General features: G+C 45.3%; 2 pseudogenes; both read right to left on the bottom strand.

Annotated features, from left to right (window-relative positions):
- Positions 1-755: 755 nt before the first annotated feature.
- On the bottom strand, positions 756-15,765 carry LOC129058771 (FYVE, RhoGEF and PH domain-containing protein 5-like; annotated as a pseudogene).
- Positions 22,190-23,088, bottom strand: PONPYGV1R-PS1832 (vomeronasal 1 receptor ponPygV1R-ps1832 pseudogene; annotated as a pseudogene).

Here is a 25,734-nt window from a genome sequence, read left to right as displayed (position 1 = left end):
AGAAGTTAGGAGATATTGCCTGACCAGTGGCATATTTTTCTAAGCAATTAAACCATGTCCCTTTGGGATGGCCTGGATGCCTCAGGGAAGTGGTAGCAACTGCTCTTTTAGTAGATAAAGCCAATAAACTGGTTTTAGGACAACATCTGGATGTTCTAACCCCACACTAAGTACAAGGAGTATAGAAGCTAAAGGACACCAGTGGATGACAGGGGGACGTTTATTAAAATATCAGGCTTTGTTGCTAGGTGCTCCTAATATAACACTTAAAGTATGCCAAACTTTGAATCCACCTACCTATTTGAATCCACCTACCCTAGATCATTCCTGTATACAAGTTATGGAGCGAGTATACTCCAGCCATCTGGATTTAAAAGATGAGCCTCTAGATAATCCTGGGGCAGAATGGTTTACAGACAGAAGTAGCTTTGTGCAGCAGGGGAACAGGAAAGCTGGGTATGCTGTTGTCAGTCAACATGAGATAATTGAATCCCGGGCCTTACCAGCTTCTACCTCAGCTAAAAATGCAGAATTAATAGCTCTTATTAGAGCCCTGCAATTGGGAAAGGACTTAAGAATTAACACACTGATTCTAAGTATGCCTTTCTGGTACTTCATGTTCATGCTGCTATCTGGAAGGAACGGGGACTCCTAACTGCTAACGGTTCCCCTATAAAACATCATTAAAAAATTCTGAATCTATTGAATGCTGTTTTGCTGCCCAAGAAAGTAGCTGTAATCCATTGCAGAGGACATCAAAAAGGAGACTCCAGTGCGGCTAAGGGAAACTCCTTTGCAGACGCAGCTGCTAAGGCAGCAGTGTTAAAGGAGCCAGCTGAACTTGTCAGCATGTTAGTGCCCTCAGCCACGGTCATGACAGAATTCTTACACTAAAGAGGAATGACAATGGGCTAAAGGTCAGGGTTTAATTCAAGATCCTTTTGGTTGGCTTATTAATAACAACAAACTGTTAATACCAGGTGCTAATCAGTGGAAAACAGTTAAGCATTTGCATGACTTTACTCATTTGGGAAGAGATGCCCTGTTTCAATTCATGTCTCAGCTTTTTATAGGAAAAAGCTTTCTTAAAATAGTAAAGCAGGTAACTCAGGCCTGTGAACTCTGTGCCCAGAATAACCCAAATAACCAATCTTTATCTCCTCCTCTAGTAAGGCCTGTTCAGCATAGGGCAACATACGCTGGTAAAGACTGGCAAATAAATTATACTCAAATGCCCCCATGTAAAGGGTTTAAATATTTATTAGTATTTGTTGACACTTTTACCAGTGGGATTGAGGCTTTTCCTATGCAGTCTGAAAAGTCAATTGAGGTTTCTAAACTCCTACTAAAGGAAATAATTCCTAGACTTGGGCTGCCTAAGAGCTTACAGAGTGATAATGGTCCATCTTTCACAGCAACAATTACCCAAAACATATTTTCAGCCTTAGAAATTCAATACTGCCTTCACTTGGAGTGGAGGCCACAGTCTTCAGGGAAAGTAGAAAGAGCTAATCAAACTCTAAAAAGAACTCTTGAGGACTGAATAGGAGCTCTGGACAGAGTAGCATGCAGGCTTGCATTGTGAATTTTAGCTCCAGATCCACTGCAAGAACAAACCAGCAATCCTGAGAGGACCCACAGTCCCTCTGAAGGAAGCAGTGCTCCTGCAGGACCTGGGAGACCCCCCAAATACTGTGAGTACCCCAACTGCAGAAGTGGGAAAGGGAGACTCTCCTCTCCCAAACACACGCCCCCACTGGAGAAGCTGAAGTTCTGTTTGTGGGAGAAGTTTCTGACTTTACCTGGAGCTGAGTCAAGTTAGAGAGCCGAGCAAAATACAGGGGTAGAGGAAGCAGCAGAAAGGTCCTGGGAGCTCACTGGGTCCCCAAACAGCCCATTCCTACCTGACACCACAGCCCATTCCTACCTGACACCACAGGGATCCCGCAGAAGGGTGGCCAGAGAGGCAGGGGGTAAAACTCTGCAGGGAGAAGGAATTCTCTAGCTGAGCTTTGTAACAATTTGAACGGGGCAAGAAGCCTCCTGGCAAGAAGTAGGGGGAGGGTGCGAACCTGGCAGACTTCACAGGCAGGGGGAAGAACTAAATCCCCTTTCTGTCTCAGCTGGGAGGCAGAAAGCCTCTGGCAAGTTTTCAAGCCCGTTTTGCCCTCTGCCTGGAAACAGACTCCGGGCTGTTGGGGAACACACAGTGGGAGTGAGACTGGCCCTTCTGTTTGCTTGGGAGCTGTGTAAGGCCTGTCACTGCTGGCTTTCCCCCACTTCCCTGACAACCTGCATGACTCAGCAGAGGCAGCCATAATCCTCCTAGGTACACAACTCCAGTGACCTGGGAATCTCACTTCCATCCCCCACAGCAGCCACAGCAAGACCTGCCCAAGGACAGTGTGAGCTCAGACACTCCTACCCCCACCCACACCTGATGGTCCTTCCCTATCCACCGTAGTAGCAGAAGACAAAGGGCATTTAAGGAAAACAGTACCTCCTGGCAGGAGGCCAACCAGCACAAAAATAGAGCACTAAACCACCAAAGCTAAGGACCCTCATAGAGTCCATTGTATCCTCTGCAACCTCCACCAGAACAGGCACTAGTATCCATGGCTGAGAGCCCCATAGATGGTTCACATCACAAGACTCTTTATAGACAACCCCCAGTACCAGCCCAGAGCTGGGTAGACTTGCTGGGTGGCTAGACCCAGAAGAGAGATAACAATCACTGCAGTTCAGCTCACAGGAAGCCACATCCACAGAAAAAGGGGGAGACTACTACATCAAGGGAATACTGCATGGGACAAAAAAGTCTGAACAACAGTCTTCAGCCCTAGACCTTCTCTCTGACAGAGCTTACTCAAATGAGAAGGAACCAGAAAACCAACCCTGGTAATATGACAAAATAAGGCTCTTCAACACCCCCCAGAAATCACACTAGTTCACCAGCAATGGACCCAAACCGAGAGGAAATCCCTGATTTACCTGAAAAAGAATTCAGGAGGTTAGTTATTAAGCTAATCAGGGAGACACCAGAGAAAAGCAAAGCCCAATGTGAGGAAATCCTAAAAATGATACAAGAAGTGAAGGGAAAAATATTCAAGGAAATAGATAGCTCAAAGAAAAAACAATCAAAAAGTAAGGAAATTTTGGACACACTTTTAGAATGTGAAATGCTCTGGAAAGTCTCAGCAATAGAATTGAACAAGTAGAAGAAAGAAATTCAGAGCTGGAAGACAAGGTCTTCGAATTAACCCAATCCAACAAAGACAAAGAAAAAAGAATAAGAAAATATGAACAAAGCCTCCAAGAAGTCTGGGATTATGTTAAATGACCAAACCTAAGAATAATTGGTGTTCCAGAGGAAGAAGACAATTCTAAAAGCTTGGAAAACATATTTGGGGGAATAATCGAGGAAAACTTCCCTGGCCTTGCTAGAGACCTAGACATCCAAATATAAGAAGCACAAAAAAACCCCAGGAAATTCATAGCAAAAAGATCTTCACCTAGGCACATTGTCATCAGGTTACCCAAAGTTAAGACAAAGGAGAGAACCTTAAGAGATGTGAGACAGAAGCACCAGGTAGCCCATAAAGGAAAACCTATCAGGTTAACAGCGGATTTCTCAGCAGGAAGCCTACAAGCTAGAAGGGATTGGGGCCCTATCTTCAGTCTCATCAAACAAAACAATTACCAGCCAAGAATTTTGTATCCAGCAAAACTAAGCATCATATATGAAGGAAAGATACAGTCACTTTCCAACAAACAAATGCTAAGAGAATTTGCCATTACCAAACCTCCACTACAAGAACTGCTAAAAGGAACTCTAAATCTTGAAATAAATCCTGAAAACACATCAAAAAAGAACCTTTTTAAAGCATAAATCACACAGGATCTATAAAACAAAAATACAAGTTAAAAAACAAAAACAAAACAAAACAACAACAACAAAAACAAATTACATGGGCAACAAAGAGCAAGATGAATGCAATGGTACCTCACAATTCAATACTAACATTGAACGTAAATATCAAAATGCTCCACTTAAAAGATACAGAACCACAGAATGGATAAGAACTCACCAACCAACTATCTACTGCCTTCAGGAGACTCACCCAACACACAAGGACTCACATAAACTTAAAGTACAAGCATGGAAAAAGGTATTTAATGCAAATGGGTACCAAAAGCGAGCAGGGGTAGCTATTCTTATATCAGACAAAACAAACTTTAAAGCAACAGTGGTTAAAAGAGACAAAGAGGGGCATTATATAATGGTAAAGGCCTTGTCCAACATGAAAATATCACAATCATAAACATATATGCACCTAACACTGGAGCTCCCAAATTTATAAAACAATTACTAATAGACCTAAGAAATGAGATAGACAGCAACACAATAATAGTAGGGGACTTTAAAATACTCCACTGACAGCACTAGGCAGGTCATCAAGAGAGAAAGGCAACAAACAAACAATGGATTTAAACTATACCTTAGAACAAATGGACTTAACAAATATACAGAACATTTCATCCAACAACAGCATAATACACATTCTATTCAACAGCGCACAAAACTTTCTCCAAGATAGACCATGTGATAGGCCATAAAATGAGCCTCAATAAATTTAAGAAAATTGAAATTGTATCAAGCACTCTCTCAGACTACAGTGGAAAAAACCTGGAAATCAACTCCAAAAGGAACCTTCAAAACCATGCAAATATACGGAAATTAAATAACCTGCTCCTGAATGAGCATTGGGTCAAAAATGAAATCAAGATGGAAATTTAAAAATTCTTCAAACTGAATGACAATAATGACACAACCTATCAAAACCTCTGGGATACAGCTAAGGTGGTGCTAAGAGGAAAGTTCACAGCCCTAAATGCCTACATCAAAAAGTCTAAAAGAGCACAGACAATCTAAAGTCACACCTCAAGTAAATAGAGAAACTAGAACAAACCCAATCCAAACCCAACAGAAGAAAGGAAATAACCAAGATCAGAGCAGAATTAAATAAAATTGGAACAAAAAAAATTACAAAAGATATATGAAACAGAAAGCTAGTTCTTTGAAAAGATAAATAAAATTGATAGACCATTAGTAAGATTAACTAAGGAAAGAAGAGATAAAATCCAAACAACCTAAGAAATGAAACAGGAGATATTACAGCTGACACCACTGAAATACAAAAGATCATTCAAGACTACTATGAACACCTTTATGCACATAAACTAGTAAACCTAGAAGAGATGGATAACTTCCTGGAAAAATACAACCCTCCTAGCTTAAATCAGGAAGAATTAGATACCCTGAACAGACCAACAACAAGCAGTGAGATTGAAATGGTAATTTAAAAATTACCAACCAAAAAGGTCCAGGACCAGAAGGATTCACAGCAGAATTCTACCAGACATTCAAAGAAGAATTGGTACCAATCTTTTTGACACTATTCCACAAGATAGAGAAAGATGGAACTCTCCCTAATTCATTCTATGAAGCCAGCATCACCCTAATACCAAAACCAGGAAAGGACACAACCAAGAAAGGAAACTACAGACCAATATCCTTGATGAACATCGATGCTAAAATACTAGCTAACTGAATCCAACAACATATCAAAAAGATAATTTACCATGATCACGTGGGTTTCATACCAGGGATGCAGGGATGGTTTAACATATGCAAGTCAATAAATGTAATACAGCACATGAACAGAATTAAAAACAAAAATCACATGGTCATCTCAATCGATGCAGAAAAAGCATTCAACAAAATCCAGCATCTCTTTATTATTAAAACTCTCAGCAAAATCAGCATACAAGGGACATATCTTAAAGTAATAAAAGCCATCTATGACAAACCCACAGCCAACATAATACTGAACACAGAAAAGTTGAAAGCATTCTCTCTGAGAATGGGAAAAGACAAGGATGCCCACTCTCACCACTCTTCTTTACTGTACTGGAAGTCCTAGCCAGACCAATCAGACCAGAGAAAGAAATAAACAGCATTCAAATAGGGAAAAAGGAAGTCAAACTGTCACTGTTTGTGGATGATATGATTGTTTACCTTAAAAACCCTAAGGATTCCTCCAGAAAGCTCCTAGAACTGACAAAAGAATCCAGCAAAGTTTCCAGATACAAGATTAATGTACACAAATCAGTAGCTCTTCTATACACCAACAGCAACCAAGTGGAGAATCAAATCAAGAACTCAATCCCTTTTACAGTAGCAGCAAAAATAAATAAATAAAATACTTAGGAATATATCTAACAAAGGAGTCGAAAGACCTCTATAAGGAAAACTACAAAACACTGCTGAAAGAAATCATAGACGACACAAACAAATGGAAACACATCCCATGCTCATGGATGGGTAGAATCAATATTGAAAAAATGGCCATACTGCCAAAAGCAATCTACAAATTCAACGCAATCCCCATCAAAATACCACCATCATTCTTCACAGGGTTAGAAAAAAAACAATTCTAAAATTCATATGGAACCAAAAAAGAGCCTGCATAGCCAAAGCAAGACTAAGTAAAAAGAACAAATCTGGGGGCATCACATTACCTGATTTCAAGCTATACTACACAGCCATAGTCACCAAAACAGGATGGTACTGTTATAAACATAGGCACATAGATCAATGGAACAGAATAGAGAACCTAGAAATAAACCCAAATACTTACAGCCAACTGATCTTCAACAAAGCAAACAAAATCGTAAAGTGGGGAAAGGGCACCCTTTTCCACAAATGGTGCTGGGATAATTGGCTAGCCACATGTAGGAGACCAAAACTGGATCCTCATCTCTCACCTTATACAAAAAATCAACTCAAGATAAATTAAGGACTTAAACTTAAGACCTGAAACTATAAAAATTCTAGAAGATAACATTGGAAAAACCTTTCTGGACATTGGCTTAGGTAAGGATTTCATGACCAAGAACCCAAAAGCAAATGCAATAAAAACAAAGATAAATAGCTGGGACCTAATTAAACTAAAGAGCTTTTGCATGGCAAAAGGAACAGTCAGCAGAGTAAACAGACAACCCATGGTGTGGGAGAAAATCTTCACAATCTATACATCCAACAAAGAACTAATATCTGGAATCTACAGGGAACTCAAACAAATCAGTAAGAAAAACCAACAATCCCATCAAAAAGTGGGCTAAGGATATGAATAGACAATTCTCAAAAGAAGATATACAAATGGCCAATAAACATATGAAGAAATGTTCAACATCACTAATGATCAGGGAAATGCAAATCAAAACCACAATGTGATACCACTTTACTCCTGCAAGAATGGCCATAACAACCCCCCGACAACCCACCACAAAAAAAAAATTAGATGTTGGTGTGGATGCAGTGAAAAGGGAACACTTCTACACTGCTGGTGGGAATGTAAACTAGTACAGCTGCTATGGAAAACAGTGTGGAGATTCCTTAAGCAGAACTACCATTTGATCCAACAATCCCACTACTAGGTATCTACCCAGAGGAAAAGAAGTCATTATTCAGAAAAGATACTTGCACACACATGTTTATAGCAGCACAGTTTACCATTGCAAAATTGTGGAACCAACCCAAATGCCCACCAATCACTGAGTGGATAAAGAAACTGTGATATATATATATTTGGTATATATGTGTGTGTGTGTGTGTGTGTGTGTGTGTGTATGTGTGTATATATACATATATATATACACACCAAATATATACCAAATAATACCATATTACCAAACTGTGATATATATCACAGTTTATTATATATAATATATATACCAAATAACACCATATTACCAAACTGTGATATATACATATCACAGTTTATTTTATATATATCAGTTTATATATATAATATATATCAAATAATACCATATTACCAAACTGTGATATATATATATCACAGTTTATTATATATAATCACAGTTTATTTTTTATATACATACGATGGAATACTATGCAGCCATAAAAAGAAATGAATTGACAGCATTTGCAGTGACCTGGATGAGACAGGAGACTATTATGCTAAGTGAAGTAACTCAGGAATGGAAAACCAAACATCATATGTTCTCACTGCTTTGTGGGAGCTAAGCTATGAGGACACAAAGGCATAAGAATGATACAAGGGACTTTGGACACTTGAGGGGAAGAGTGGGAGGGGGCGGGGGATAAAAGACTACAAATATGGTGCAGTGTACGCTGCTCGGGTGATGGGTGCACCAAAATCTCACAAATCACCACCAAAGAACTTATGTAATCAAATACCACCTGTGCCCCAATAACTTATGGAAAGGTGAAAATATAAAGAACTCTTGCTAAACTATGACAAGAAATATCAGAAACCTGGCTGTATTTATTACCTGCAGCCTTATTACGAGTTCAAGTGACCCCAAAGGGAAATCTGCAGCTCAGCCCTTTTAAAATAATGTATGAAAGGCCTTTCTTAACTACAGACCTCCTAATAAATATAAATACTTTCAAGCTAAAAATTATGTAATCAACTTAGGATAAGTGCAAAAAGCACTCCTTAAATATGGAAATCAAATACTCCCTTCCCTCACTAAGAAAGAGAATTTTGTTACAACCAGCCAGAAGATTGGGTCCTATTGAAAACATGAAAGAAAAGATCCCCAGCAGATCAACTTTCCCCAAAATGTAAGGGACCTTATCAAGTTATCCTAAGTACACTAACTGCAGTTAAACTTCTGAAAATAAACAGCTGGGTCCACCTATCTCAAATTAAACTCGTCTCTTATAAAAAGTCCCACAGGCCGACGGAACACGAAAGACTAATCACATTTATTCCTGTAAGCCAATCAGTGACCTCCAACTCCTGTTCAAAAAAAATACAAGAGATGGGTAACATAAAGATATGGATTGGCATTCTACTTTTGGGTATAAGTTGGAATCAGGCAGAGAGTATTTTATTTACTGAGTGGGCACAGACTTTGGCCTCTCTACAAAATCAAACTGTTGGGTACGTGGAAAATTGCTCCTTTCCTCCACTTCCGGGTGGCCCTGGCATATTCAACTGGCCAACCTAAGTTTATGGGGATTTTATTATGATTGGAAAACTAAACATTATAAACATAGCCCCTCTTTTCCCATGTATCATAGCCGCATGGGCCTTAGCCCCTTCCCCTCCTATGAAGAAACAAAACAGCACCTTTTTAATCTAATTAAAAAACAGCTAAACTCCACCCCAACTTTAGGTTATGCTATACATAATGAACTTGGGCAAATGACAGCTGTTCAAGTGCAGGTATCAGGCAAAGCACCTCTATGTTTTAAAAGGCACAACAGTCACCACCAAACTGGAACCATAATATGGGATGGCTGTCACCTCAACAATGTAAACAGACCCTTATTTTAACAGACCAAATGTGGATGGGATGGCAAGATAACTTATCAAAAATAAGTGCCTACCCTTCTCCTTGGGATGGTTATGGGCTTGCAGAACTCATGGCTCGCCATACTTAGCTTATAACTGGACTAAAAGGTGTACATGTGGTCATCCTTACCTCCGGAGATCTATCCTCATCAAATTGGACTCTCTCCCATCTAACTGGGAAATTGTGAAAGCTCACCATAGGCAACAAAATGGTTCTATTCAATGGCTGTATTTTCCCCATAGGTAGCTACAATCAGTATCGAGTTACAAGTTGAAGCCTTGTTACTGAAGCCTGCGGCTGCAGTTTTCAATAACACACCCCAGGCCCTTACCCTCCTGAGGAAACTTCTCCGATTAGGCAGGTAGTCTTACAAAACCATATGGCTTTGGACATTTTAACAGCAGCCCAAGGGGGGATCTTGTGCTTTAATCAAAACCGAATGTTGTGTGTATGTTCCAGACTATTCACATAATATTACCCAGACTATAAAAGCTTTAGACGGCTGGGCACGGTGGCTCATGCCTATAATCCCAGCACTTTGGGAGGCCGAGGCGGGTGGATCATGAGGTCAGGAGACTGAGACCATCCTGGCTAACACAGTGAAACCCCGTCTCTACTAAAAATACAAAAAATTAGCTGGGCGTGGTGGCGGGTGCCTGTAGTCCCAGCTACTTGGGAGGCTGAGGCAGGAGAATGGCGTGAACCCGGGAGGCGGAGCTTGCAGTGAGCAGAGATTGCGCCACTGAACTCCAGCCTCGGTGACAGACAGAGACTCCATCTCAAGAAAAAAAAAAAAAAGAAAGCTTTAGACACTCATATCTCTGCCATGAATGCGCTATCAGTCAACCCTTTATCGGCCTGGTTCCAACAACTGCCCAGTTCTTGGGCCAGGACCCAGGCTGAACAGGGGCGATGATATTCCTGCCCCTGTTTAGTTTACTTGGAATAATTTTACTTATTTTGCTTTGCTGTTGTGGAATATATTGCAGTTGTACTCTTTGTGTAGAAATGCAAGACAAGCTCACTCAATGCTTTCTTACATCGAACACTTATTAATCTTCCAGACATCACCTTTTGTCGGAACTCGGGAATTATAAACAACCTTAAATATACCAACGCTCCCTAACTGAGCTTCTCCCTACCCTGAATGCAAGAGACCCTAATTTAGGCAGGAATATCATCGCCCCTATTCAGCCTGAAAAAGTTAGAGAAGACAAATCTTCGTCCCTCTGCAACCCCCAGGATTAAGGGTCCTTTTGTAAAGGGAGGGGGGAGATATGTCAGAGGCATTCAAACCAGAGCAACTCCATTTCGAGTGAGGGCTAGGAAAATGAGGCTGAGACTTGCTGGACTGCGTTCCCAAAAGGTTAGACATTCCTAGCCTCCAGATGTTTACAGTTAAGGGAACAAATTAATAACGTTTACTAAACAGACCAGACTTGGGAGTGTCCAGATATTCTGATATCTGGAGAACAAAGGCATTCCTAATTTTGCTTTAAAAATAATATTAATTCTTGCAAAATATACTAGTTAAAAAAATTAATCCTTTATCACAAACCCTTGTAGCAGAGCACATCTCCCAAGAATCTTTTTAATCATATATGTATAGGATAAAATATATATTTTTATGTATATATATTTTATATGTGCATATAAAATATATACAATGCTTGTGTGTGTGTATATATATACACATATATACAAACACACATATACACACACACACACAAAAGTATTGTACCTACGGTGGACGCATTCCTCCTCTTTCAGGAACGCCCTACTCTTTCTATGGAGTAGCTGTGCTTTCACTACTTTACTTTCTTAATAAAGTTGCTTTTATTTGGCACTGTAGAGACTCACCGTAAATTCTTTCCTGCTTAAGATCCAAGAACCGCCTCTTAGGGTCTGGATTGGGACCGCTTTCCTGTAACAGCACCATTAGCTCTTTTTTTTTTTTTTGAAACTGAGTCTCGCTCTGTTGCCCAGGCTGGAGTACAGTGGCGCAGTCTTGGCTCACTGCAACCTCCACCTCCAGGGTTCAAGCAATTCTCATGCCTCAGCCTCCTGAGTAGCTGGGATTACAGGTGCCGGCCACCACACCTGGCTCATTTTTATATTTTTAGTAGAGACAAGGTTTCACCATGTTGGCCAGGCTAGTCTCAAACTCCTGAACTCAAGTGATCCACTCGCCTCGGCCTCCCAAAGTGATGGGATTTCAGGCGTAAGCCACACCATTAGCTCCTTAAACAATTCAAATAAAATTTAGTTTCTAGTTCCTTACTGAATACAGTGTATATTTACTCAATAAAAAGTATCAATCTCAATTTAGGCTATTTTCCTGATGGTGAAAGATATTTAGTTTGGGGCCAGGCATGGTGGCTCATGCCTGTAATCCCAGCACTTTGGGAGGCCGAGGCAGGTAGATCACGAGGTCAGGAGTTCAAGACCAGCCTGGCCAACATGGTGAAACCCTGTCTCTACTAAAAAAATACAAAAATTAGCCAGGTGCGATGGGAGACACCTGTAATCCCCGCTACTTGGGAGGCTGAGGCAGGAGAATCACTTGAACCCGGGTGGCAGAGGTTGCAGTGAGCCAAGATCGCTCCACTGCACTCCAGCCTGGGCAACAGAGTGAGACTCCATCTCAAAAAAAAAAAAAAAGATATTTAGTTTGGCAAGATTCCAAAACTTTCTCTCTTGGTTCCCCTCTGAGAGTGGAGTCACAAAGCCATCTACCGAGGAGATATAACTGTCCCCCAAATAATGTAAATAAAAATGCTGTCTTTAGGAAGCCAAAGTGGGCGGATCACCTGAGGTCAGGAGTTCGAGACCAGCCTGGCCAACATGGTGAAACCCTGTCTCTACTAAAAATATAAAAATTAGCTGTGCATGATGGTGGATGCCTGTAATCCAAGCTACTCGGGAGGCTGAGGCAGGAGAATTGCTTGAACCCAGGAGACGGAGTTTGCAGTGAGCTGACATGGTGCCACTGCACTCCAGCCTGGGCGACAGAGTGAGACTCTGTCTCAAAAAAAAAAATGCTCTTACATGTACCATATTTTGCATTTTATACACTGATTTCACATAGAATATCTACTCTGATATTCTTAAATATCTAATGTGAGGTAGCATGAGTCCTATTTCATGGATGAAGTAACTAGGGCTCAGAGATGTAAAGCCACTCACCCCAAGTCAGTGCAGCTAGTGGGAAACAGAGCCTGAGGCTGGAAAGCAAGTCCATCTGTCCCCCACACCCACGCTGCCTTTTGAATAGTTACAGCTACCAAACAAGAAAGGAAATAGAATGTCAGGTACCTTTCTGCGTCCTGGTCTGTGCTCTGCTGATTGTTCTTAAAGGTGTTGAAGCTGCTCATGTCCACGTAGCCATCATTTTCATTTGCTGTGGACAGGGCTCTGCTCTGATCTCCAAACAGCTTCCTGAACACACCAGCCCTGCAGGCCTCCGGGGCAGAATCTGGATATTCTCATAGTCCGAGTTCATGGTTGGAATGTTCTCATAGTCTGAATGGTCAGCGCTGGGGAAGGAGATAGTGGCTTGGCCAGTGGCAAGGGCAGAAAGGGCGGTCAGGGGCGGTCTTCGAAAGACTCTACTCTGGACACTGTCCTGCTGAAGGGGACACCTTTCCTCTTGTCATCTCTATAAAAGATGAGAGATGAGGGGTATTCAGAAGCCTGGAGCTTCCCAGTTTGAGACTTAAGCTGAGGGGAGTTACTGAGGCTTCTCTGGTTGACTTTCCTAGAAGGCCTGTGGCAGCTGGATTCTGAAGAGGGACCTGGAGGAAGACACCTTCACATGCAATTTACTCTCTGTCTTCTTTTTTTTTGAGTTGGAGTCTCACTCTTGTTGCCCAGGCTGGAGTGCAATGGCACAATCTTGGCTCACTGCAACCTCCGCCTCCCAGGTTCGAGCAATTCTCCTGTTTCAGCCTCCCAAGTAGCTGGGATTACAGGTGCACACCACCATGCCTGGCTAATTTTTGTATTTTTAGTAGAGATGGGGTTTCACCATGTTGACCAGGCTGCTCTTGAACTCCTGACCTTAGGTGATCTGCTCGCCTCAGCTTCCCAAAGTGCTGGGATGACAGGCATGAGCCACCATGCCTGGCCTCTCCATCTTCTTAAACATCAGTGCCAGGAACCACTTAAAGGATGACTTCTTCTTGTACTTGTCCAGGGAGTCGCTCTCGATCAGGAGCGAGGGAGAGCTCTTTGTGATGGGCTTCTTGGTGATGCAGGCCAGGTCGAAAGGAGGTGCGATGTCGACCATGGAAGAAGGCGTGGAGGTGCCACTGGACGGAAGGTGGTTTCTCTGGGAGAAACTCGCAGACACGACAGAGAGAAGTTCCTCTTTCCTCTTTATCCTGTGGTCATCTAACTCCGAGCCTTCTGGCTCCCAGTACACAGAGATGGGAACAGGAATCTCTTGGCCTTCCATGGAGAAAGACCGAGGGTATAAAGTGAAGGCCCTGGGCTTTGCTGGCAAGGCCCTGCTGGCTTCCAGGGGCTCCCTTCACTGACAAAAGCTCTTTCCTGCCTCCTCTGCGGCACCTCCGATGCCAGGGGCTGAGGAACCTGCCTCAGATCTGGTTTCTTTGGGGGCAGTTTCTGGGGTGGTTTCTGGCCACCTTCCCAGAGTGGGGCCGGGCCCTTGTGCTGATGTTCTTCCTGTCCACAGAGACCAGGCTGCCCTCTCCTTCACAGTTCATTTCTTCTTTTGAGCCATAACCACCTACGGCATCCAATGCAGCCTGCCCTCCTTCTCCAGGGGCTGCCAGACCGGCAGGCCCACTCCCATCACATAGGGGTTGGCCAGCGTGTCATCCACGAACTCCTCCCACAAACTCCTCCTCCTCCTCCCCCTCATCCTCCCGGCAGGCCCACTCCCATCACTTAGGGGTTGGCCAGCATGTCATCCACAATGACCTCCTTCTCCTCCTCCTCCTCCCCTCTCCTTCCTCCTCCTCCTCCTTCGGCAGGACCACCATATCAGGGGCTGTGGGACCCTCTGCCGCTCCATCTTGCAGGGATCCACACTGGCCACACAAAGCCCCAACCACGGGGTCCTCCTCCGCACACAGCCCCAACTTTGGTGCCTGCTCTGATTCTAAGCTTTTCACTGACTCAGAAAGAGGAGAACAGCTCTCGCTGCCAAAAGAGGTGCTCTTGGTTGGGAAGAACTCATAGGGGCTTCCTGTGAGGGAAGTCACAAAGTTGTTCATGCAGTTGTTCTGGAAAAGGACGATCTGGCAGCTCTCCTCAGCAGGCTCATCCTGTGGGTGGTCCTCCAGGGTGGCAGCTGCCACTTTTTGGTTGGTTTTCTCCTCGTGGTCAGGTAGTTCACCGAGGTCAACCTGCTCCCCACCTATGACGCCTGTGGCCTCTTCATATCCCTCCTCAAGAACCTCAGGGTTGTCCGTGGCCGTCTCTGCCTCCTGGACCCCGGCCGGCTCCTCCTTCTCAGGGGGCTCCTCACTGGCGTCCTCAGCATCCTGTCGCATGTCCTCAGTGGGCCTGTCAGGACCCAAACCCTCATGTGCCCCTGCTGGGTCTGTCCTGTCACAGCCTTCCTCATCATCCTCCTCTGCCTCCCCGGGGGTGTCGGGGGGCTCGTGGTCCTCTCCATGGATGTGAGGCAGGAGGAGGTCACTCTGGAAGACCCCCTCTCCAGCCCAAGGCCCACTGTCCTCCAGGCTGCACTCCCTGTGTGGCTGCACCAGCTTCTCTTCCTCCTCACTTCTGGACACCTGCTCCTGTGTCCCTGGCTCATCGCCACAGCCCTCTCCTTGGTCCTCAGGAGTGAGGTCTGTGCCTTCCTCACCCTCCCTACTCAGCAATACTGCAGCTGGGGCAACAGTCGCTGCTGAATCCTCACCAGCTCCCATCCTCTGCAGGCCACATGCCTCGCCTCCCTCCTCATGCTCCTCTTCCTCTTCCCCAGAGGCCTCTGGAGACACCAGGGCTTTGTTCCCCACACTGCCCCCATCCTTGGGTTCGTCCTCCCTCAGCGGAGCCCTGGGGACCACAATGTAATTCTTGTCAGTCTCTGACTCAGAGCACTTTGGGACGGACCGGGGCCCCTCATCAAGCCCCCTGTCTACACAGAGCAGCCGCCCGTTGCTGCATTTGTTCAAGCTGTCATTCAGGTACACACTGGCTCTCCACTCGTTTGGGGCGGTCAGCCTGGGCTTGGGGGCAATGGGGGGCTTCGGACCCCTGAACATGGAGTTTGGACTGTGAAGACTCTCGAGCCTGGCTGAGGAAGGGAATTTGGGCGCGGTCACTGGCGTCAGTGGACTGGTAGTCTTTGGCTTGGGAGCAACAGGTGGTTTTGGCGAATCTAGACGACAAAAATAAAGAAAAGGAGAAAAAGTACGATAAACTTTGTTTCCATTCAGAGTCTCCTACACACCACTTGCAGGGGACGCTGCAGATGGTTCTGTCCGCCCATGTGAAGCCCACCTCCTGTGCTTTGTGTTGGGCTTATGCCCTCCACCAGAATCTTTAAAACCCCTTGATTTTCCACTAAAGATTCATTCTGTAAACAAAGTGAACAGACCTTTCTTCTACACGCAGCCCAACTAACGAAAATCAACCAAATGAAATCCTGTGCTCCTCAAATGACGTGTCCAGGTCAGTGCATTCATTCATCCAACAGCTGCTGATATACACTTTCTATGAGCCAGCGACCACGAGAAAAGGCTGAACTTGCCGTCACCTTCCCTGCTGCCCTCATGGAGCTTACATCCCCCCTTCTACAACTACTCCATTGGGTACCCACTAGCTACACGAATAGCACTGCAGACGGCAGGGTCTCCTAGGGTCAAGAGAAGACAGCCTCTGCTGAGAACTCACCGTTGAGTTAGAATAACTGGAGGGTAGAGCCAGGGACCTTTGGAGTACTATGATTGAATAGCTGTCATTTCATCCCTTCACGAATGACACACCAAAGGTTTGAAACAGTGATGTGTGCTTCTGCTGGGGGTCATGTCTGGAATCTGCATGCTTCAGGATTGTGTCCAGCCAAGCCTCAGTCAGGTGGGGCTCCTGAGAAGGGAGCGAGGCCTGTCTGTGACGTCTGGGAGTGGAGGGCAAGGGTTTGGGGACCCGACCAAGTCGCTTTTGCGAAAGGGACGTCTTTCTCCGTTGTGGAAGGGACCCTCACTCCGGGGACCGCCGTGAGAGTGGGATACGGGCTCACACGGCCAGGGCGCGGCCTCGCCAAGGCTGAGGCAGGTCCCTGAGGCGGGGCCCTGAAGCGGGGCGATTTGGACGGTGGGGGGGGACCCCGATTCTCGGCGAGGGGATCCCGGAGCCGTGCACGCTTCGGCCAAGGCCGAGCAGCACGGGAAGGTCGGGGAATCCTGGGAAGCTCGTCCCGGGGGCCCGGGAGCTCCAACTTCTAGCGCCCGGCCGGGGCTCCTGGCGCGCGTCCCTCGGCGCCGCCGGAGGTCGCGTCGGCGGCGGCCGGGGCAGCGCGTGGCTTCGCGTCAGCTCCGCGCTCTGGGCTCAGCGCCGTTACCCTGCGCTCTGGCCGCCACGCCTTCGCCTGCGCCTCTGCCTGCGCAGTAGCCGCACCTCCGTTCGCTCCTAGACGTTTCCTCCGCTGCCCAAGAGGAAGGATTTTGTTTTTGTTTTTGTTTCCCTGCTGGGTCAGGCATCCAGGGAACCGAGGGCCGGGGCGCCCCTGCGCACATTTAAAGGGGCCGTGGCCATGGGCACCGCAGGAGGCTCGTGAGGTTTGAGGGACCAGAACTCAGCGAGTTGGGCTTCTGGGATGTTCCTGGCTCCTTCACCCAGCGGACCATCTATCCCTTTATTTTTAACTCTGGACATTCGTTCAGTGCCGCGCCAGCCTCTGCGCTGAGCACAGAACAAGACAGCCCCAAATTTTTGCCCTCATGGAGCTTAGACAGGAGGAAGTCGCTGGAGACACCATTTCAAAGCGAGGGAGGGAAACCAGGGCAATGGAGCTGAGCGGTGGCTCTCAGAGGGTGCCACGCATTCTTGGGGCCCTCCCCAGCCTCACTGAATCAGAAACCCCGTGTTTTATCAAACCCTCCAGGTTTGAGAACCACTGGAGTAGAGAATGGGTGGTCAAGGAAGGCCTCCCTGAGGAGGTGACATTGGTAAGGGAGACCCAGTTAATGAGGAGCCTTTCCTTATCCACTCAGCACACACCGCGTAGCCCCTCACAGGCACCTGCCTGGTGCTCGGCGACATAGATGACTCAGACCAAGCCTCCAACTCCCAGGAGTTCCCAGTCTGCTTGTCCACACAGACACAGGCAGATAGTTCTGCTACTCCGAGGCTCGTGCTGGGATGGGAACGCACAGGTGCCTCTGGGAGCTCAGAGGAGGACCCCAGCGCGGAGGGTTCAACCAGAGGAGAGGCCTTCCCAGTAGGAGGAATTACTGGGGCAAAGACTTCACCGAAGTGGGAGAAGGCCTGGCCTGCTGGAGGAGTGTCCAGGGCTTTGGCTTGGCAGAGGTGGTGCTAGAGGCGGATCTGATTTATCCAGCTGTAAAATTAGGAACTGAATTTGATCCTTTCAAAGTCCTTTCCATTTCTAAGCCACCACAGATTCCTTAATCCTCCAGCCTTTTGTGGAGAAATACTTGTGACTCGAATAGAAAATCTGTGGCTGAATTTGGTGTTACTTAGACAGGCTCTTGATACATTTTATGGGTCCATGCATGGAGGTGTGGCAGGGATGGAGATGGAGGTGATGGTGGAGGTGGAAGAGGTGGCGAAGGTGGCAGTAGCAGAAACAGAGAAGGTGGAGGTGGTGTTGGAGGTGAAGGAGGCAGAGGTGGTAGTAGAAACTAGTGGTGGTGGAGAGGTCGAGGTGGTGGTGGTGGAGGTCGAAAGGGTAATTGACGTAGTTGTGGAAATTGTGGTGCAGTTGGAGGACATAATAATATATTTGGTGGAAGAATTGGAAGTGGTGGAATTGATAGATGATGTAGACATGGTGGAACTGGAAGAGGTGAAGGAGATAGTGGACATGGAACAGGTGATGGAGTGGATTGAGTTGATGGAGGTGGTATAGATGACAGAGCCAAGGGAGGTGATGGAGGTGGTGGAGATGGTGGAGTTGAGGGAGGTGATGGAGTTGAGGGAGGTGGTGGAGGTGATAGAGGCAGTCAAGTGATGGAGGTGCGACAAGTGATGGAGTGGATTAAGTTGATGGAGGTAGTATAGGTGATGGAGTCAAGGGAGGTGGTGGAAAGGATTGAGTTGATGGAGGTAGTGTAAGTAATGGAGTCAAGGGAGGTGATGGAGGTCGTGGAGCAGGTATATCTGTGTTTAAATGTGGGTACAAATGAGTGAGTAGATAAATTGCTTCAATGTTTGATGGAAAAAGAAAGCATGTTTTTAAAACTTGAGCTTGTTTCTGAGATTAGCAATAAAAGCAAAATGCCCTAGAACCCCCAGGGTGGGAGCAGGTGAGGGAGGCTCAGATAATTCATTTCACCACCAGTGTTACTCTTCGCTGTCAGCCCATGCAAAGGAGAAGGGAGGGCAAGAGGGACAAGGCTTTGCTAAGTCCTTTCCACTACTGTTGAATTTGGGCTTTGATGCTAAGCAAAGTCTACTTAAAAAGATCATAGCACCAAGGCCAGTTGGGAAAATCACAGGTCAGACGTTGTGTAGCTGAAGTCATACAACAGTGTGGAGTGATGGGCTGTGAAGTTGAAATTCTTATTCTTTTATTTGCTGTTCCTAATAAAAGAAAATGGATGGGAGAGACTGTTGGCTTTACAAACACCCACTGCCAATACTGGTGGTTGTATTTATGGGACTGAGCCACAGCCACTCACTGAATTCAGGGGGAGTAATTGTAAATACCCACAAAAGACATGATGTGTGGGGGTGATGACCATCATCGCTACTTTCTTGAGCCTTTAACATATGTATTCATCCCAAGAATTGAATAAAGGAGTTATTATTTACCCATTTCACAGATGGAAAAACCCGAGGCCCGGAAAGGGGAAGTGACTTGCCCTTACAGCCCAGCCAGGCCTCGCATCCCATTCACCCATTTACTACTCTGTGAATGCTTGCACTCCATGGCTTTGCCTTTTGTGGGCAAGAACCTCTCTGTGCTTTTCTGGAGGAGCCTGGAAGGTGGAGGACAGGAATCTCTAAGGCAGATGCCAGCAGTGTTGATATCTGAGCAGGCTTTCCCTCCCTCCTTTCTTTTTGCTCTTTCCATCCTACCCTTTATCTACTCTGAACGATCAGAAGGCCAGCAGCTGCCAGCAGCCTTGCGGTGAAAACCCAGCAGGAGTGTTGGAAGTAGGGGTCAAGGGGACCATCGCCATCCAAGGACCAGCTAAGTGTCCACCTCAGAGCCTGCTGGGTATGTGAAAGAGCTGTGCCCATGCCCAGCTTTGATCCCAGAAGTTGGGATCAAAGGAACCTGGACATCCAGTGCATCAACCAGGTGAGGAGGCAGGTAGTGGCGCTAATAACAGGCAGTCATAGCAATGACAGTAACAAATGCTGACAGTGGATGCCTGCGGAGCACCTGTTCTGTGCTCCACCCTTTCCGTACATCTCATGACATATGGAGGCTGGGCAGGGCCAGCTCAGAGTTTTTATCACTGGGTGGGATTTTTATCACTGGGTAGGATTTTTATCACTGGGTGGGATTCAAGGTCTGTGGAGGAAGTGGCCACCCTCTTCTTCCAGGCAGCCATTTTTTTCCTTGCCCTGGCTTGTTTGGCTTTTTCCCACAGCTGCATTTCAAAACAGCCCCTCCTGGCTGGCGGAATGTGGGCACAGTTCTGTCACACACCAAGCAGCAGGGGCAGCTGGCCTTAGGCTTCCTGCCCCTCTCTGGGAACATGGATTGGAGGAAAACCCCTCAAGCCTTCTTCAAAATAGGGAACTGCTCTCCCTGCTTCCTGAAGGACAAGAACTGTCCCCATGGCAACCATGGGATGAAGAGGCCACATAACCCTTCTGAGGGCGGGCCTGGTTGAGAGCCTCTTCACCAGCCCCTCCTGGACATGGCACTATACAGGCGACAAGGGGAGTCACATCTCCCAAAGGATATCCCCCAGTCTCACCACCATTCCAAGAGAAAGGCAAGGCTGAGATGTTATACGCATTGGATGAAGGGTAACGTTGAGGTGAACTCAGAGGGGCGGACAGTACAAGGACTTTGGATTTTATTCTCATAACAATGCAGAGCCGTAGAGGAGGTAAAGCAGGTGAGGGACAGATTTTTTTTTTTAATTAATTTATTTTTAAATTACACTTTAAGTTCTGGGGTACATGTGCAGAACATGCAGGTTTGTTACATAGGTACATACGTGCCATGGTGGTTTGCTGCACCCATGAACCTGTCACCTACATTAGGTATTTCTCCTACTGCTATCCCTCTAACCCCCCACCCCACAACAGGCCCTGGTGTATGATGTTCCTCTTCCTGTGTCCATGTGTTCTCACTGTTCAACTTCCACTTATGAGTGAGAACCTGCAGTGTTTGGTTTTGTGTTCTTGTGTTAGTTTGCTGAGAATGATGGTTTCCAGTTTTATCCATGTCCCTGCAAAGGACATGAACTCATCCTTTTTTATGGCTGCATAGTATTCCATATGTGCCACATTTTCTTTATCCATTCTATCATTGATGAGCATTTGGGTTGGTTCCAAGTCTTTGTTATTGTGAATAGTGCCGAAATAAACATATGTGTGCGTTGTCTTTATAGTAGAATGATTTATAATCCTTTGGGTATATACACAGTAATGGGATTGCTGGGTCAAATGGTATTTCTGGTTCTAGATCCTTGAGGAATCGCCACACTGTCTTCCACAATGGTTGGACTAATTTACACTCCCATTAACAGTGTAAAAGCGTTCCTATTTCTCCACATCATCCCCAGCATCTGTTGTTTTCTGACTTTTTAATGGTATTCTAACTCACATTTTGAAAGTTTTCCTTCTGGCCGTGGGTGCTGGTGGGATTTAGGGCAGAGTGACAGGGACTTGGGACTCTGAAAGGTGTTTTTTTCTGGGGGACTTTGCCCTGTGAACCCTGGAGAGATCTGAGTCATGGGGAGAGGTAGTCATTTGTTGTTGTGGAGGGCGGAGGAGGATGGAGACTCTGTGAAGCGTTGATATTAATTCTTCATTAAACATTTGATACAATTTATCAGTGATGAATCCTTCTGGTTTGGGGTTTTCTTTGTGGGAAGTTTTTTGATTACCAAATGCATCTCTTTATTTGTTGTATTTCTGTTCAGAATTTCTATTTTATTAACAGCTTTGTTGGTTTATAAGTGACAAAATAAAGTATACATACTTAAAGCACACACATTGATAAATATCAGCATGTGGACCACATGTGAGGCAGAAACCACAGCCACCCCACAGCCTCCCTGTGCCTTTTTATTATCCCAGCTTCCTGCATCTTCGTGGCTCCAAGCTCCATCTTCAGACACTCACTCATCTCTGTTTTGTCGTTTGGAATTTGAAACTCAAAGCTCCAGTTTTATATGTCTGATTTGAATTAGATCCTTGTGTTATCTCAGTAGTTACAGGGTTAAATTGTCTATTGTATACTTCTTAGTAACATGTTTCAAAGTAAATAGGCTTAACAGAAAAAGCATAACCCCATATGATTAAATGAACCTAGAAAGCGTATCCCCTATGATGGGATTAATCATTTTAAAAAGGATATGCTCATCTTAAGAGACATTATGCATTACTGAATAATTAGGGATTTATTGTCCTTCTCCCACATGGATGTTCAGACCTTGATCATTCATTTTTCAGTACTGACTAGCACTGAAGGACTGATGGTGGCGTAGGCATTGTCCACCAGCATCTGGACTCAATGACGGACTGGGTCACTGTTCCATACCAGTCCTGAGCAAGAGGCGACAACACAGTCCAAAACGTACACAATCACAAAGCAACTCATGAGCAGAAGAATGGTCTGTGTGGCCATTTTTTCTGGGGGTGCTTTTGGAGAAAGGTTGGTGCTGTGAAAATGCTGGGACTGCCTGTTATGCCTGGACAAGAGAATCACCATGTATCCACTGGAGAGGGCCATGAGCCCTGCAAGGGAGACATCCTAAAATGTCATCAGTGTGAAAATTGTCTGCCCAAGGAAGCAACTCAGGGGCCCAGCAGAGCAGGATTGAGTGACAAATGTAAGTCTATTTGAGGCAACATTTTTGATCGGAAGAGTGGAGACTAAGAAGCTTTCCCTAATGGATATGTGGAAGAACCACAAGAAGAGAAAGCAACGTGGTTCGTGATGTGAGAATCTTTGAACATTGCCAAACAGGAGCTTCTGGGGCTGCAGGTGATGGCCGGGAGGACACTCAGCAGGCAGTTGGTGGAAATGGAGAGGCCTCTCATCAACCTGTACCTGTAGATAACTGACTTATGTTTGATGTCATCCCCTGAATCCTGAGACCCGAAAATATCTGTAGCTATGAACCCTGTGGGTAGCAGCAATATGATATGGATTAGAGCCACATGACCAACGATCAGGTCAGTGGGCTTGGTCCTGTGCTTGAGAAGGCACATGAGGACGTGGAAGAGAAGGAGCATGGCATTGGCAGAGATCCCAATGCCAACTTCAGAGAAAGCAGCATTGCTTATGGCTATGAAACTGGAAAGTTTGTTATATTTATTCATCTTATGGGGAAAATAAGCACATAGTGAATGTCTAAGAAGAAAAGCAAGAAAAATTCTTTCTTACAAATATTACCACTTCCTTCAATCTCAACCAACATTATTGCCATCATCAAAATACATGAATTAACCCTGATCCATCTTTTCCCCCTTCAGTACTGGACCCCTTCTTCACACCCTCCTGGAAGCCATCCCCACCCTCTCTCTTCTCCCATGACTACGCCATCATGGCTGGACTATGATTCCCATTGCTGGGATTCCACATTACTTCCATAGTACAACTCCCTATTATTGGGAAGGCATTTTCTTATTTTTACCATAGTTCTACTTCTTCATAGGCAGGAGCAATGAGTTGTTTCCATTTGTATTTGCAGAAACCCGGTAAAGTTCCAGGTACAGTACACAGGAAGAGCTCTACTATTTTTGGTGAATTCAATTCAGGAGAATTTCACAGACATGGAAATGAGACCCCCTCATACAATAAGTATCAATGGTATAGCTATGTATACAGTTATATTATCTCAGTGCTATCTTTATTTTGGTTTCTTTATTGCCAGGCAAATACTCTTTTTTTTTTGTTTTTTTTTTTTTGAGACAGGGTCTCACTCACTTTGTTGCCCAGGCTGGAGTGCAGTGCTGTATGTGATCAAGGCTCATTGCAACCTGCAACCTTCTCCTCCTGGACTCAGGTAATCATTCCACATCAGCCTTCTGAATATCTGAGTATGATTAAATACCCTTAATCATAAGAGATTAGATGTTGGTAAGTGTGGACTCTGAAGTCAAATGCCTTGAACTAAAACCCCAAACTGACATTTACTAAATGTGTGATCTACAATTGTCACCTATACATCTAAACCCTGATTATCTCACCTATAAATACAAAGGACCATATTACTTACTTCTAGAGACGTTATGTATTAGTCTGTTCTCATAGTGCTATAAAGAACTGCCTGAGACTGGGTAATTTATAAAAGAAAGAGGTTTAATTGACTCACAGTTCTGCAGGGCTAGGGATGCCTCAGAAAACTTACAGTCATGTCAGAAAGAGAAGCAAACATTTCCTTTTTCACATGGCGGCAGCAAGGAGAAGTGCTGAGCAAAAGGGTGAAAAGCCTCTTATAAAACCATCAGGTCTCGTAAGAATTCATTCACTATCTCAAGAAGAGTATGTGGGTAACTGCCCCCATGATTAAATTACCTCCAACTGGGTCCCTCCCATGACACGTGGGGATTATGGGAACTACAATTCAAGGTGAGATTTAGGTGGGGACACAGAGCCAACTCATATCATTCTGCCCCTGGCCCCTCCAAAATCTCATGTCCTTACATTTCAAAACACAATCATGCCCTTCCAACAGTCCCAGCAAGTCTTAACTCATTCCAGCATTAACCCAAAAGTCCAAATCCAAAGTCTTATCTGAGACGAGGCAAGTCCTTTCCACCTATGAGCCTGTAAAATCAAAAGCAAGTTAGTTACTTTCTAGATACAATGCAGGTACAGGAATTGGGTAAATACACCCATTCCAAATGGGAGAAATTGGCCAAAACAAAAGGGCCAAGGCCCCAAGTAAGTCTGAAATCCAGTAGGGCAGCCAAATCTTAAAGCTCTGAAATGATCTCCTTTGACTCCATGTCTCATATCCAGGGCATGCTGATGTAATAGATAGGCTCCCGTGGCCTTGGGCAGCTCCACTCCTGTAGCTTTGCAGGGTAAAGCCCCCCTCCTGGCTGCTTTCACGGGCTGGTGTTGAGTGTCTGCAGCTTTTCCAGGTGCACAGCACAAGCTGTTAGTGGATCTACCATTCTGGGGTCTGGAAGATGGTGGCCCTCTTCTCACAGCTCCACGAGGCAGTGCCCCAGTGGGGACTCGGTGTGGGGGCTCCAACCCCAAATTTTCCTTTCCCATTGCCCTAGCAGAGGTTCTCCATGTGGGCTCCACCCCTGCAGCAAACTTCTGACTTGACATCCAGGTGTTTCCATACATCCTCTGAAATCTACATGGAGGTTCTGAAACCTCAATTCTAGACTTATGTGCACCTGCAGTACCAACACCATGTGTAAGCCACCAAAGCTTGGGGCTTGCACCCTCTGAAGCAATGGCCTGAGCTGTATGTTGGCCCCTTTTAGCCATGGCTGGGATGCAGGGCACCAACTCCTGAGACTGCACAAAGCCCTGGGCCTGGCCCATGAAACCATTACTTCCTGCTAGGCTTCTGGGTCGGTGATGGGAGGGGCTGCTGTGAAGACCTCTGACATGCATGGGAGACATTTTCCCCATTGTCTTGGCAATTAACATTTCACTCCACATTACTTACAAGAATTTTTGCAGCTGGCTTGAATTTCTCCTCAGAAAATGGGTTTTTCTTTTCTATCATATCATCTGGCTACAAATTTTCCAAACTTTTATGCTCTGCTTCCCTTTTAAATATAAGTTCCAATTCCAAACCATATCTTTGTGAATACATAAAAGTGAATACTTTTAACAGCACCAAGTCACCTCTCAAACACTTTGCTGCTTTGAAAATTCTTCCACCAGATGTCCTAAATCATCTCTTTCACGTACAAACTTCCACAGATCTCTAGAACAGGGGCAAAATGCTGCCAGTCTCTTTGCTAAAATGTAGCAAGAGTTACCTTTACTCCAGT

This window comes from Pongo abelii, chromosome 2 (assembly GCF_028885655.2).
Source record: "Pongo abelii isolate AG06213 chromosome 2, NHGRI_mPonAbe1-v2.0_pri, whole genome shotgun sequence".
Classification (NCBI taxonomy): Eukaryota; Metazoa; Chordata; class Mammalia; order Primates; family Hominidae; genus Pongo; species Pongo abelii.
The sequence above is the reverse complement of the archived record's forward strand: the minus strand, read 5'-3'. Positions and strand labels throughout refer to the sequence as shown.